This window comes from Epinephelus lanceolatus, chromosome 13, assembly GCF_041903045.1.
Source record: "Epinephelus lanceolatus isolate andai-2023 chromosome 13, ASM4190304v1, whole genome shotgun sequence".
NCBI classification, from domain to species: domain Eukaryota; kingdom Metazoa; phylum Chordata; class Actinopteri; order Perciformes; family Serranidae; genus Epinephelus; species Epinephelus lanceolatus.
This window is the reverse complement of record NC_135746.1, coordinates 43,559,498-43,573,039: the sequence shown is the minus strand read 5'-3', so window position 1 is coordinate 43,573,039 and position 13,542 is coordinate 43,559,498. Positions and strand designations below refer to the sequence as shown.

Genomic DNA, 13,542 nt, shown 5'->3' with positions numbered 1-13,542 from the left:
ACGAGGGACACGTTGGGTGACTGGGGTGATGTGGGACTTGAGTTGCTGATATGTAGTGTTGATGATTGGAAAGGTAGGAGGTGAACCAGGTGAGTGCCGAGCCGGTGATACCAAGAGATGACTGAGGAGGGGGATGGTGAGGGAACCAGAGTCCGAGGCAAGGAGGAGGTCATTGGTGACTTTCAATAGGGCTGTTTCAGTGCTGTGGTGGGTGCGGGAGCTGGATTGGAATGTTTCGAAGAACTGGCAGGAGTGGAGATATTGGTGGAGTTGGGTGTAGACGGAGCGTTCCAGTATTTTGGAAAGCAGTGGGAGATTGGAGATGGGTCTGAAGTTGCCCAGGTTGTCTAGGTTCAGGCCAGGTTTTTATCAGGATGGGACTGATTTTAGCAAGCTTGAGTGAGGGACATAAAACTGAAATAAAATAAAACCAATTCTTCATTATGAAAAAATCACCCATTAGTCATTACAAGTCATTACACTACCGCTGAATGAGCACAAATTCACATTTCTCAAACAACATTTGATATTAATTATTAAATAATATTAATTAACTGCTGCTCATCATCATCATCATTATTATTATTATTATTATTATAATTATTGTTATTTATTGCCATTTCTTGTATTTTTGTACTTATTTTGCATGCCTAGTTTTTTAAGTTTTAATTTTTGAAATCTTTAATCTGACTCTTTCCCCTTGACTGCTGTAACACTGGAATTTCTCAATTATGGGATCAATAAAGGTGTATCATATCTTATCTTAATGAATAATTAATTAAAAATAATTAATTAATAACCTTCTTTCACATGAAAAACATCTTTAAAATAATGTAAAAATGCAAAATTACAACATATCATAGTTCCCCCCTTTTTTTCTTTGAACAAAGGTATTATTGAAGTTTCTCGCCAAAAATTAAATTTTACAAGATTACATTTGAACACATCATGAGAACATTGTAATTCACCTTCACACTATATTCTTTTTACTGAATAGAACTTGAAGGCATTAACTGTAAGTTCCCGCTACCAGCTGCTAACAGCAAACAGGTAGCTGCTAGGGTTGGGCTATATGGCCCTAAAATAATTTCATTTCTGGGTATTTCTTGCAATAACAATATTCTTGATAATACAACAATTTAGAAAAAAACAATCATATTCAACATAAGAGCATAGAATTGCAACAAAATAAATACATAGTTTTACATGTCAACCTAACAGTTTGCCTTCAAACAATCAGTAAAAACTAAAGATCTTTAGTTTGTGAACAACAGTAACTCAAAGTGAGATTCAGATTCTGTGTACAATATAAATTGTACAATAAAATAAAAATCTACCACAAATTACACATTTAAACAGTTTCCAAATTCAAAAAATATAACTTGGGATCTATATCTATAAATCAACAGTTGATTTCCTTCTCTTTTAGCAAAACCCTAAATGTCAAAATATTATGGGTATCACAATATTCATTTTTCATATCATATCAATAATTAAACTGGTATCATGGTGAACAAGATATGGCACAACCCTGGTGGCTGCTGCTGATTTCATCTCGGGTTTACTGTTCACAATGTACCTTTATCAGAAAATAAATAGGGTGTGTCTCCTGACATAGATTAGAGAGTTTACGGAGTCCTTTCATACTGAAGGCATCCCAGAGAAGATATCTGTACACACTTCTGTTGTCCAAAGGATGATGGGATGCCATTACTCTCAAGCCTCGCGTTTTAGCGTGCGCAAAAATGATGTAACATAACAGACGAACACTGGCAACTGCCACTGATACATGTCACCATATTTGCAGACAGGCTAATGGCCAATTAAACAAGGCATGTCAGCAGATACCAATGTTTAGGCAATAGAATGGTGCATCCCTTATGTTTGTAGACAAGCAAAATGTAAATGAAATATATATATATGTATTTAATGCTGAAAATTCTTGATAAAAGGTTATAATGTAGTTTCAGAAGACATCTCATGATGGTATTAACTGGTTTTTATACCCAAACACACCCTAAGACAAGCCAATTACTGACACACATATAGCTATCCCCCTTTAGCCAACTTCTGTGCCTGATCTGTTCTCCCATACTCCAGTCACATCCCTTCCTCTGCTGCAGCATTTAAACTGTCACGGACCTCCTTCTGCATATCAGCTGTTTTCCTGCTGCCTTGCCGTTGCCACTCTCACCTCCAATTTTATGCTTTATTAAAGTCAATTGCGGGCGTACATGTAAGCCAAAGGTTGACCTTAGCTTGACATTGCAATGCAGCATACCACCCAACTACTCAATAACTTAATTCAATCCAGCACTCAATTTCACTGTCCTCTTGTGAATGTAACAAGAAGCTCAATCTCATCAAACCCAACATTATTAGTGTTAGAATAAATATACTACAGAGACAGCAAACCTCTGCCTTTTTATGTACATCAATTTTGGCCATCAGAGCTTTTATCTATGGAAGTCAAGAGCAGCCAGACTTGTTCTTGTATAAAGTCCCTTTTTATCACAAAATAACAACTTCACTGTTGCATTATCTTAAGACATCAAACTGGTATCACAGGTAGGGTTGCACTGTATGCTGGTACCAACGGTAGACCGCGGTACTAAAACACCACGGTACATATGATACCATAATGTTGGAGTACCGTAGTACCATGGTACCTCACGGTACCACTACTGTGGGATAAGTTCAAAGTTCAGTTGCATGAGGTTGAGGGTCTGTGGCAGTTTCCCCTGCAACTGGCAACACACCACACCAGCACACCAAACCATCACTCATTCCACATGTAGACCTGCCGTCCCAGCCATCATCTTGGGGAACGTGAAGTCTTTGGCAAATAGGATGGACAAACTTGCCACACTATTTAAGACCCAGAGGACATACTGCGAGTGCAGCATCTTGTGTTTTACGGAGACATGGCTGCACTCGCATATTCCGGACCACAGCGTGGTGGTCCCCAGCTTTAGGACTGTATGGGCGGACAGAGATGTTTCACGAAGCAGCACAGAGCAGTAAGAAGAAGGGAGGAGGGATTGCATTGTATGTGAGTGAGAGGTGATGTAAGCCAGGACATATTCACGTGTAAGAACGTTGCTGTAGCCCGGACAGTGAACTGCTAGCTGTGGGAATGCGTCCCTACTATCTGCCGAGGGAGTTCATGTCCACCATTGTCACTGGTGCATCAGCTGATGCAGCCGTAGCGAGTGGCATCATTCACTCAACAGTCGCAAGGCTCAAAACTCAGCACCCCTTTTGTGGTTATTACTGGGGATTTCAATCATTCTACACTGGACAAAACACTTCCAACATTATTTCAGTATGTTGACTGCCCCACGAGAGACAATAGCCCTTTTTAGATAGGAATTGTGCAAATCTGCAGGAAAGCCCAATCAGTCTTTTTTCACCATTGGCAGTACAAAAACAAAATCGAGGAGGGTGGAAAATTGCCACCCACCTACTTTTGTGTATACAGAATGCGCCTTTTTCGGGGCAATGGGGGCGTGAGCAAGTAACAAGACGTGTAGCTCAGCGTGTGATGTAAACAGTGACGTGGGAGGGAAGCCGCGGCTAGTCAGGTGGCGATAGTCAGGCGGCGATTCTCTCATAAATTGGCCCGTTCTTCACAATTCCCGTTAATGGCCTCTTCGTTTGCGAGTGCAAGGAGGGCGTGCTATTCCTTGTCTCCTCAGTTGCTCACCTTTACAGTGTCTGTCAGGTTTGTGTTTCCCTCTTGCTACTAGCTGCTCACTAATTCCTGCTATCAGCTGTTTATCCACCGCCAGTGGCTCACATGTGCAGCGTCATCAACAGCCCCTACCACAAGTCTTCAACAGCCCCTCCCGTTGCGGAAGGCCACCTCGGTCTGTTTAAACTAAAAGGGTTCCGCCAATATGACTACGGATGACCTTTCCGTCTCTGTGTGTATAAACGCTTGCAGCTGGCTGGCAAATCGGCCTAACATTCATGGAAAATCTTGCAGTGTAAAAGGGGCTAATAGCACACTAGACCTCCTGGATGCAAATGCCAAGGATGCGAACAGTGCCATTGCTTCCCCCACTCCCCCACTCAACCCCTCAACCCCCCCTGGTGAGCTCTCTGAACACAGACACACCACCTCTGCAGCACCCTTCCCCCTCCCACACAACAGAGGAAATGTCATGCACCCTCCCCCACATGACTTTGACTATAGGCCAGGTTAGGAGACAGCTGGAGAGACTGCAAGCTGCAGGCCCTGATGGCATCAGCCCAAGGGTTCTGAGGACCTGTGCAAGCCAGCTGTCTCCTGTTAGGCAATATCTCTCCAACCTGTGCCTGAGCCAGGAGAGAGTACCAGTGCTGTGGAAGATGTCCTACCTTGTTACAGTCCCTAAGAAGTCAACATCATCTGGACTCAAAAACTATCGACCAGTTGCCCTCAAATCTCACTTGATGAAGGTGCTGGACAAGCTGGTCTTGGCCCACCTGAGACCGCAGGTGAAATCGTCGCTGGACCCTCTGCATTATTTAATACCTCACCTGACATAGAGCACTCACAGCTCTCTACAGCCTCTCCTCTATAACTTAATAGTTATGTTACAACCATTTGTTTGCACTGCTGGTAATACCCAATTGCACACTAGTAGCTATTTTGCACATTTTTTACAACCTCTACCTCACTTCTGACTGTGATGCGTATATACGATTTTGGCTTTTGAGTTGAAACACGCTTGGCACTCCAAGCAACAGAGCTCGCTGGTACACGTGATAAAAGTGCATTGCATTGTGGGAACGGAAGGCACGCTAACTGTTGTTTACATGTTGTTCGCCGGTGTTTTAGCTAGCTGTTGGTACTGCATTTGTTTCAAGAACTTAAAATAGGCTAAAGTACGATTAAAACTCAGAATGGACCGGGCGAAAGAAAAGGTTATGTGTCCGTACCACGAGAAGCTGAACGAAACGGCAAAGGTGCGGTATTTAGAGAAAATTAAAGGAGTTAAAGGGCTAGACCCATACGAACACAGGGAGTAAACAGTTGACGTGAATTTACTTCCTAACTTTTCCCAGGCAAACCTGTACAAATACATGCTTTTGGGTGTGAGTGCCTACACCCATGAAGTATTCACAAATATCAGATCTGTGGAGCAGGGCCACATTCAGTTTACCGATGGATGGGTACACAACCTGGAGTTTTTAAATGTCGACCCGAAAACCATTGTGCGCACAAAGGTAAGGACACAAACAAACACCACACTCCATAAAACAACTTTCCTTTCCTTGAAAAACTGCAAACTGAATTTTACTAATATAAGAAATACGTCATATTTTTACTAGTTTTACAGCCTTCACTTAATGTGATTTCCAGCCAAACACCGTGTCGGTGTTGTTGTTGCTGCTGCTGCTGCTGCTGCTGCTGTCAATTTTGCATCATTTTTGACTAGTTTCTGTAGTGGTGACTAGCTGGGATGTTGATATTAAATTCCTTCACCAACAACAGTGTTTGGCTGGAAATCACATTAAGTGTGGGCTGTAAAACTAGTCAAAATATGGTGACTACTATGTATGTATGTATGTGTGTGTGTGTGTGTGTGTATATGTATATACTGTATGTCTGTGTGTATGTGTAGGTATGTATATGTATATGTCTGTATGTATGTGTGTAAGTTTGTATATCACCAACTGTTTGCCTTAAACAGCCTAATCATTGTTGTAGTTGTTTAGCAGTAAAAGTTATTTTGAAAGATTTTACTAATTTTGTTTTAAACCTACAGTACAGGCCAAAAGTTTGGACACACCTTCTCATTCAATGCGTTTTCTTTATTTTCATGACTATTTACATTGTAGATTCTCACTGAAGGCATCAAAACTATGAATGAACACGTGGAGTTATGTACTTAACAAAAAAAGGTGAAATAACTGAAAACATGTTTTATATTCTAGTTTCTTCAAAATAGCCACCCTTTGCTCTGATTACTGCTTTGCACACTCTTGGCATTCTCTCCATGAGCTTCAAGAGGTAGTCACCTGAAATGGTTTTCCAACAGTCTTGAAGGAGTTCCCAGAGGTGTTTAGCACTTGTTGGCCCCTTTGCCTTCACTCTGCGGTCCAGCTCACCCCAAATCATCTCGATTGGGTTCAGGTCCGGTGACTGTGGAGGCCAGGTCATCTGCCGCAGCACTCCATCACTCTCCTTCTTGGTCAAATAGCCCTTACACAGCCTGGAGGTGTGTTTGGGGTCATTGTCCTGTTGAAAAATAAATGATCGTCCAACTAAACGCAAACCGGATGGGATGGCATGTCGCTGCAGGATGCTGTGGTAGCCATGCTGGTTCAGTGTGCCTTCAATTTTGAATAAATCCCCAACAGTGTCACCAGCAAAACACCCCCACACCATCACACCTCCTCCTCCATGCTTCACAGTGGGAACCAGGCATGTGGAATCCATCCGTTCACCTTTTCTGTGTCTCACAAAGACACGGCGGTTGGAACCAAAGATCTCAAATTTGGACTCATCAGACCAAAGCACAGATTTCCACTGGTCTAATGTCCATTCCTTGTGTTTCTTGGCCCAAACAAATCTCTTCTGCTTGTTGCCTCTCCTTAGCAGTGGTTTCCTAGCAGCTATTTGACCATGAAGGCCTGATTCGCGCAGTCTCCTCTTAACGGTTGTTCTAGAGATGGGTCTGCTGCTAGAACTCTGTGTGGCATTCATCTGGTCTCTGATCTGAGCTGCTGTTAACTTGCCATTTCTGAGGCTGGTGACTCAGATGAACTTATCCTCAGAAGCAGAGGTGACTCTTGGTCTTCCTTTCCTGGGTCGGTCCTCATGTGTGCCAGTTTCGTTGTAGCGCTTGATGGTTTTTCCACTTGGGGACACATTTAAAGTTTTTGCAATTTTCCAGACTGACTGACCTTCATTTCTTAAAGTAATGATGGCCACTCGTTTTTCTTTAGTTAGCTGATTGGTTCTTGCCATAATATGAATTTTAACAGTTGTCCAATAGGGCTCTCGGCTGTGTATTAACCTGACTTCTGCACAACACAACTGATGGTCCCAACCCCATTGATAAAGCAAGAAATTCCACTAATTAACCCTGATAAGGCACACCTGTGAAGTGGAAACCATTTCAGGTGACTACCTCTTGAAGCTCATGGAGAAAATGCCAAGAGTGTGCAAAGCAGTAATCAGAGCAAAGGGTGGCTATTTTGAAGAAACTAGAATATAAAACATGTTTTCAGTTATTTCACCTTTTTTTGTTAAGTACATAACTCCACATGTGTTCATTCATAGTTTTGATGCCTTCAGTGAGAATCTACAATGTAAATAGTCATGAAAATAAAGAAAACGCATTGAATGAGAAGGTGTGTCCAAACTTTTGGCCTGTACTGTATATCCATGTTATTATTTTTTAGGTGAATCACTCCATGCGCCTTAGCCTAAAGCCAGTGCAGCCATGGGTGATCCTCAAGGCCTCTGTGACATAGAGTGTCTTGTACTATGTAGTTACACTGTGTTGTAACAATGCTCCTGTATTTTTTGTTTTTGTATTATTACTTAAATAAATAAGGAGCCATAACCTCATTCATTCTCCATCCTTTATTTGCAAACATACATTACATTACAGCATTCAATACCTCAAGGTAAAATAAGAAAATATAAAAGCAAAAATACACAACAGTACTGGCAACTGATCTAAAATGAGGGCTTCACAAAATTACTTGTAGACATATTTGTCAATGCACAAGACACAACCACAATCTTGTCAAGCAAAGTCATGTCCTCGCCTTCACATGGGAGCACCATGTTCAGGCGTATGGTGTCATTTAATATGTTGTACTTGGAGCGCATTAACCCTATCACTCTCTCTACATGTATTCTGACATGAGCTATCTTCCTTGTCTCCTCCACATCTTTCAAGTCCAGTTGGCTGCGTCCCTTGGTAAATGCAGGGGTTTTCAGTGTGGCGCCCATAAAGGCCACGCTTTCCTTAATGTCAAATCCACGATCTGCCAAAACCATGTCTCCAGGCGAGAGCTTCTGAAGAAAGCCGCTTTCCTCAGCTATCTGCTTGTCACTGGCACGCCCCCCCACCCTTTGGGAAAAAAAGAGATGGTTCCTTGTGGAGTAATGCCAATGAGATATTTCATGGTCTGCCGGCCTTTGTAGTTAGAGTAAGTCTGAGCCTTTGCACATAGATTCTGTGCTCTCTCTATGAAAAGTTCAAAGCAGTCAATAATAACTCTGACACGATTGCCAAACATCTCTACACACTGATGTGGCATGCTGTCCTGCATGCAATGCCTCTCTGGCCAGTGCACCAAGGGCTGAGGTGTGCATACAGTACATTGATTTTGTCACAGAAGACAGCGGATGTGTGCTGTCGGCTGATGTCGAAAAGATGAGCTAGGTGATCAAGAGGCAGATTCAGCCTCATGTGCATAAGGGTCAGGAGGAGCATCTGAAAATGGGAAAGTTTTCGTCCTGTCGTACTCTTTGGTAGGCTGGGGAGAATCTGTGTCAGCACACCCATCAAAAGAGTAAAAGATGGAAGCCCAGTGTAGTACTTCACCATTGAATCATCTTTCATGAAATTCTCATCCAGGCTCTTTCTGGAGAGCTCTTCCTTCAGTTTACGATTCTCCTCCAACAAGCGGTGTATTTCGGCCACCTTGATGCAACATTGGCTGCAGTCCTGCTGTTCACCAGTGTTGTCATTCGGTGCACCTTCATCCGCCTGGGAACTCTGTGCTGGCACATCTGAATGCCCTGCATCCATCTCAGTCACAGGTGCAGTGTTATCTGATGGAAATAACAACAATAATAGTAATGAGTTTCATTTGAATAGCATGATTTAAAATCCAAAGAGTCAAGTTGCTTTAAAGAGGGGATAAAAACAAACAAGTAAAAAAAAGAACGTAAGACAAATGATGACAATAAAAATTAAAAATAAACACATGGCAGAAACAAAACCAAAAGATGGGTAGCTTAAAAGTAGGAATTAATCATCAGAATTAGATTTGACCCAATAAATTTACCCAGGTACAGGAAAGCTGAATCATCCATCTCTGTCTCAGGGCCTGTGTTAACAGCTGGAGGTGCAGGTACTGATGGTTCATCCATATGTTCTGCAGATGCTGTGTTCTTCCCCATGGATGCTTGTTCTTGCAGTCTCTTTGCCCTCCCGCTTAGTCGGTTAAACCTCTCTGGGTTTGTAGGTTTTACTTCTGTATGGCCCAGGTGTAATGAAGGCACCCAGTCAGCATCACACGCCAGCATTTCATATGCTGGTTTGCCTGGAAATACAAAGAAAACACACAGAAAAAAAGTTGCTAAGTCGATGTTGAATCAATTTAATTTGTGTATTTATATAATTCATATTCATTGATTGGTCTGTGTGGTGACAAACTTTCTTGACCAACTATGCTACCAACTAGTTTTGCAAACACAGGTAATATCAAATAGACTACAGATGGAAATAAGCTTCCCTGCTCAGTATGGTGCACCCATCTTGTTATTTCTATATATGTAACTAATGTCAGTGCACACTGTCCTGTAAACTAAATAAAATAAAATAAACATTAAAAAAATAACCTGTACATAATCCTTTTATAGTGTTACACTCAGCACTTGTGATTGTGTTGTGACCCACTGCTGCAAGCTAACAACACATCTCCTCTACCGTGCAAGTCACACTAACATTACTAGTCACCACACCGTGATATATTAGTTGGGAGTCATTTTTAACTTACTTTTGTGAAAATGCCTTGAACACACTACCGTGTGTGCGGGGATTTTCATTTCGAAGGTGATGTTTGGTCTTCTTACAGCTGCTATCCATGCAATCCGACGCCTCTTTGTTATTTCACAGACATGGCTAGAGTTACTGTCTTTCTTCCACGTAGGAAAACAATAAAAACCCATTCATGTGTTAATTTGTTTACCTTTGCAATTGTGAGAACGGCTATGACAGTTAATAACACAACAGCTCCTCGCCATATCACTATGTAACGCCGAAGTTGAACTAGTAGTACTTGTAGTAGAGCAAGATAAACAACGATTTCAACTTCCTTGCCTCTTCTTCCCAGAATGCTTAGCAGCTCTACTGCTACTCCTAACCACCTCTATGTTGATTGAAATCATGGTTGATGGGACAGCTACGTCACTCTTGAAAACGGAATGCATTTATACAGCACTTTGTACTCTTTAACCTCTTCATGTGCTTTACAACACGAGCACCATACACCCATTCACACACACATTCAAGTTTATTCATTAGGAAAAAAAAAACCCTGATATAAACATCTCGCTTTCGAGGGGGCTACCTACTCATCAGATAAATGTTCACACTAGGGTTGACAACTCCCTGAAAAATAAATAAGGGACACCTAGTTTGCAGTGCCGGCCGACCCAATTGCCTTCACCCCTCCCGGCTTGCCTTTTTTTGTGTGTGTGAAACGATTTTTAAACTATTTGACTCGAACCTGAATTTAATTTGATGCATGTTGAGTGATACACATACATGGAAAACAAATTATTATTCAACAATGTATTTTTTAGTGCAAAATAACAAATCTCTTTCAAAGAAATGTGTCCTGCTTAACTTAACAGAATAAAATAAATCTCTTTCCTCTAACAGAACTCTGTCCTGCTTAACAGAAAACAGAATAAAAATAAATATCTTTGTTTAACAGAACTCTTTCCTGCTTAACTGAAAACAAAATAAAAATAAATATCTTTCTTTAACAGAACTCTATCCAGCTTAACTGAAAACAGTATAAAATAACAGAAAGCATTAGAAAGCAGAAAAATCCTGTAATAGTGCACATTTAGTGCAATAAGAAAAGTGCAAACAGTCTGTGGAAAAGTTGTAAACATAAACACTTTGTGCCTCAAAGGCCATGACTGTACAGTTGTGGTAAAAAAGAAAAAAAAAAATTGAACTCATGAACTCAAAAGCTCAGTGCTACATCATGTGGAGACAGCCTATTTTTTCCATTTGTATTTCTTTTGAGCTCTTGCTGCAAGTAAGGAGTTGTTTGTCTTTTAGTGCTACAGAGTAAAACTCTGAGCAAGACATTTCATAATTTAGACTGACAATGAGCTCACTCCTAATTAGTTCAGCAGAACATTTGTTCTGCACATCAGTCCACTTATTTTTCATGAAAGAGAAAATCCTCTCCACAAACCCAGTGGAAGATGGGATGCTGAGGACAAAGGATACAACAGCCTGGATGTTGGGGAGGTCAGCTGCCTGGAAAATTTGCATCAACCTCTTTGCTGTTCCCTTGGACTGCCACTTTTCCTTCTCCTGAGGTACTGTAGTGAGGCACTACTAAGGCTGTTTGCAGTCACACACTCTTCATAAAGCTCACCCATAGAGATGTTTAGCCTGCCAATAGAGATGAAAAGTTGTATGACCTGAGTCATAAGTGGCACATAGGTCATTTAAAGTGGTAAATAAATGGAAAAAAATCTTATTGTATATATTAATAATTTTGTATAGTATTTTAAGTACCTGTAAAGTTTATTTATTTATCCATCCATCCATCAAGTATATGAACTGTTTGAATTTGTAAGATGTTGTGTAAAAGGTTGTATATGTGTGTATACTGTAAAGTAAGTTTATGATTATGTATTTATTTGTATATACAGGGGTTAAAGCAAGAAAAAATTTTGTGCCTGAAATGTAGAGCAAGGAAAATTTGTGTGCCTGAAATCTGAAATCTTCTCTGGAGCGGGGGGCTTGGTGTTGCAGTCACAAAATGAAGAAATAGAATAGAATAATAAAATGCTGCTTTTATTCACTGACTTACCAATATTAATAATGTACTTCGTACTTTGTACCACCTGATTTTCTACAAAAAAGTACTTTTTTTTAATACCTTAAGTAAATTTAGCTGGTAGTAGGATTTTAATTAGGGCTGCATGATTCTGAATAAATATCTAATTGTTGATTATTTTGACTGATACTTCAACTCAACACAAACTACAACACAAATCTCACTTGAAATGCCTTTAATAAATATGTTAAATTATCTATAAACCAAAAGCATCTGATCCAGCCTGAATAAGAGATAAAGAGAGTGGCAGGATCCTTGGTCACTACATTAATAGCTTTAGTAGGCCTAGTTACTTTTCAGATTAAACTTTTATAGCATAATGAGTTTAGAAATAAAGATTAAACTTTCTGTGGTTACCAGACTTTTTGACTTATCTCCTCCTACATCTCTGTTTTGCCTTGGAGCTATTTATTTTTAGAAGCTAAATCATTTAGGCTGTTTGCAAAATTGTATCACGCTTGATGTGATTTAAACAGGCAGTTACGTCAAAATTTCGCCTCTGGGCAAGCATGTCATCATTGAAATGGATCATATAATGTTGTGGTGGTGACTTTAAAACTTCAGCATAGAGGATTTTTATTGCAACTTTCGTTTCTGTCTGGTTTCTGTTACCTTACCTTCAAAATTACCGCTGGCTTACCAGAGCCTCTCCCGCTCCATCTGTGCTCTGTGTCTCAATGTGACATGATGTGAAAGCATGCACAGGCATCAGTGTTGATTGGCTATCACTTGTGCCTTGTAACCAATCAGAGGGGGCTGTAGGCAGGACATTGTTACAAAGCCCAGTGCAGTGGGGACTGCAGGCAGGTAGGGAGACGGCTGTATCAGAGCCAAAGGAGCGACTTTTAAAATACATTTATTTGATCGATTACCGATGAAAAAACGTCCGATACCAATTACGGTAAACAGTAGGTTGTGTTTACTCGCACACTGTGCGCCTAAATCATTTTCCCGGTTCACACATATATATATGTATATATACATACATATATATATATATATGTATATATAGGGGCAAATGCGACTGCAGAGCACTTCTGCCCTTGCCGGACAGAAACTTCGCCACGCCGGAAATCCGGCACTGTGCCGGAGAACTTTAACCCCTGTATATATTATCTATCAATTGTATTTATTTGTTTATAACCATCAATAATTATTAAAACATGGTTTATCACGCTGGTAATTGTTTCATTCTTACCTGCGAACCAGGTGAAGCCACTCAGTGATCTTCTCCATGTCATCAAAGGAGACCTTCCCAGATGCTAGAGAGAGGGGCTGCAGGTGCACTTTTTCCAGTCACATGTTCTCTTTTTCCCATTCGTGTCTGTATTTTTGCAGCCTTTTCTTTTTTTTTTTTCTCAGAGGAGTAACGTTACTGCTCGCAGTGGAAGGCGTACTGTCAGCAGTGTCCTATGAATCCGTGTCATCCGTGTTATCCATGTTACTTTGTTTTCCCAGTTGCCTGAGCCTCTTGTCTTGCGGTATCTTCTTGCCAGCAGCGGTACCTCGACCAATGAGATGAGCCAGATTTTACATTGTCATACTCGTGCATGAGTGTGCTGTCAGCTCATTGGTCACAGAGCATATAAAACGCCCTGTCATTTATTGATTCCATTGACATTTTACAGACTATCCTGATTCTCATGGAAATACGGGACAAAGTGCGTCCCTTTTCAGCTCAATATGGGATGCATAACTTTGTTTCTAAATACAGGA

The 13,542-nt window shown here is 40.8% G+C and overlaps 1 protein-coding gene and 1 pseudogene across 2 annotated transcripts in view; both read right to left on the bottom strand.

Annotated features, from left to right (window-relative positions):
- ptchd4 (patched domain containing 4) overlaps positions 1 to 13,542 on the bottom strand; it is a 259,640-nt gene that overhangs the window by 231,974 nt on the left and 14,124 nt on the right. The gene's annotated exons all lie outside the window — the stretch shown is intronic.
- Positions 7,632 to 11,465, bottom strand: LOC144466571 (uncharacterized; annotated as a pseudogene). Its single transcript, XR_013493183.1, has 2 exons — positions 9,022 to 11,465; positions 7,632 to 8,785 (listed from the first exon to the last, which is right to left on the bottom strand). The product of XR_013493183.1 is annotated as an uncharacterized LOC144466571 (transcript).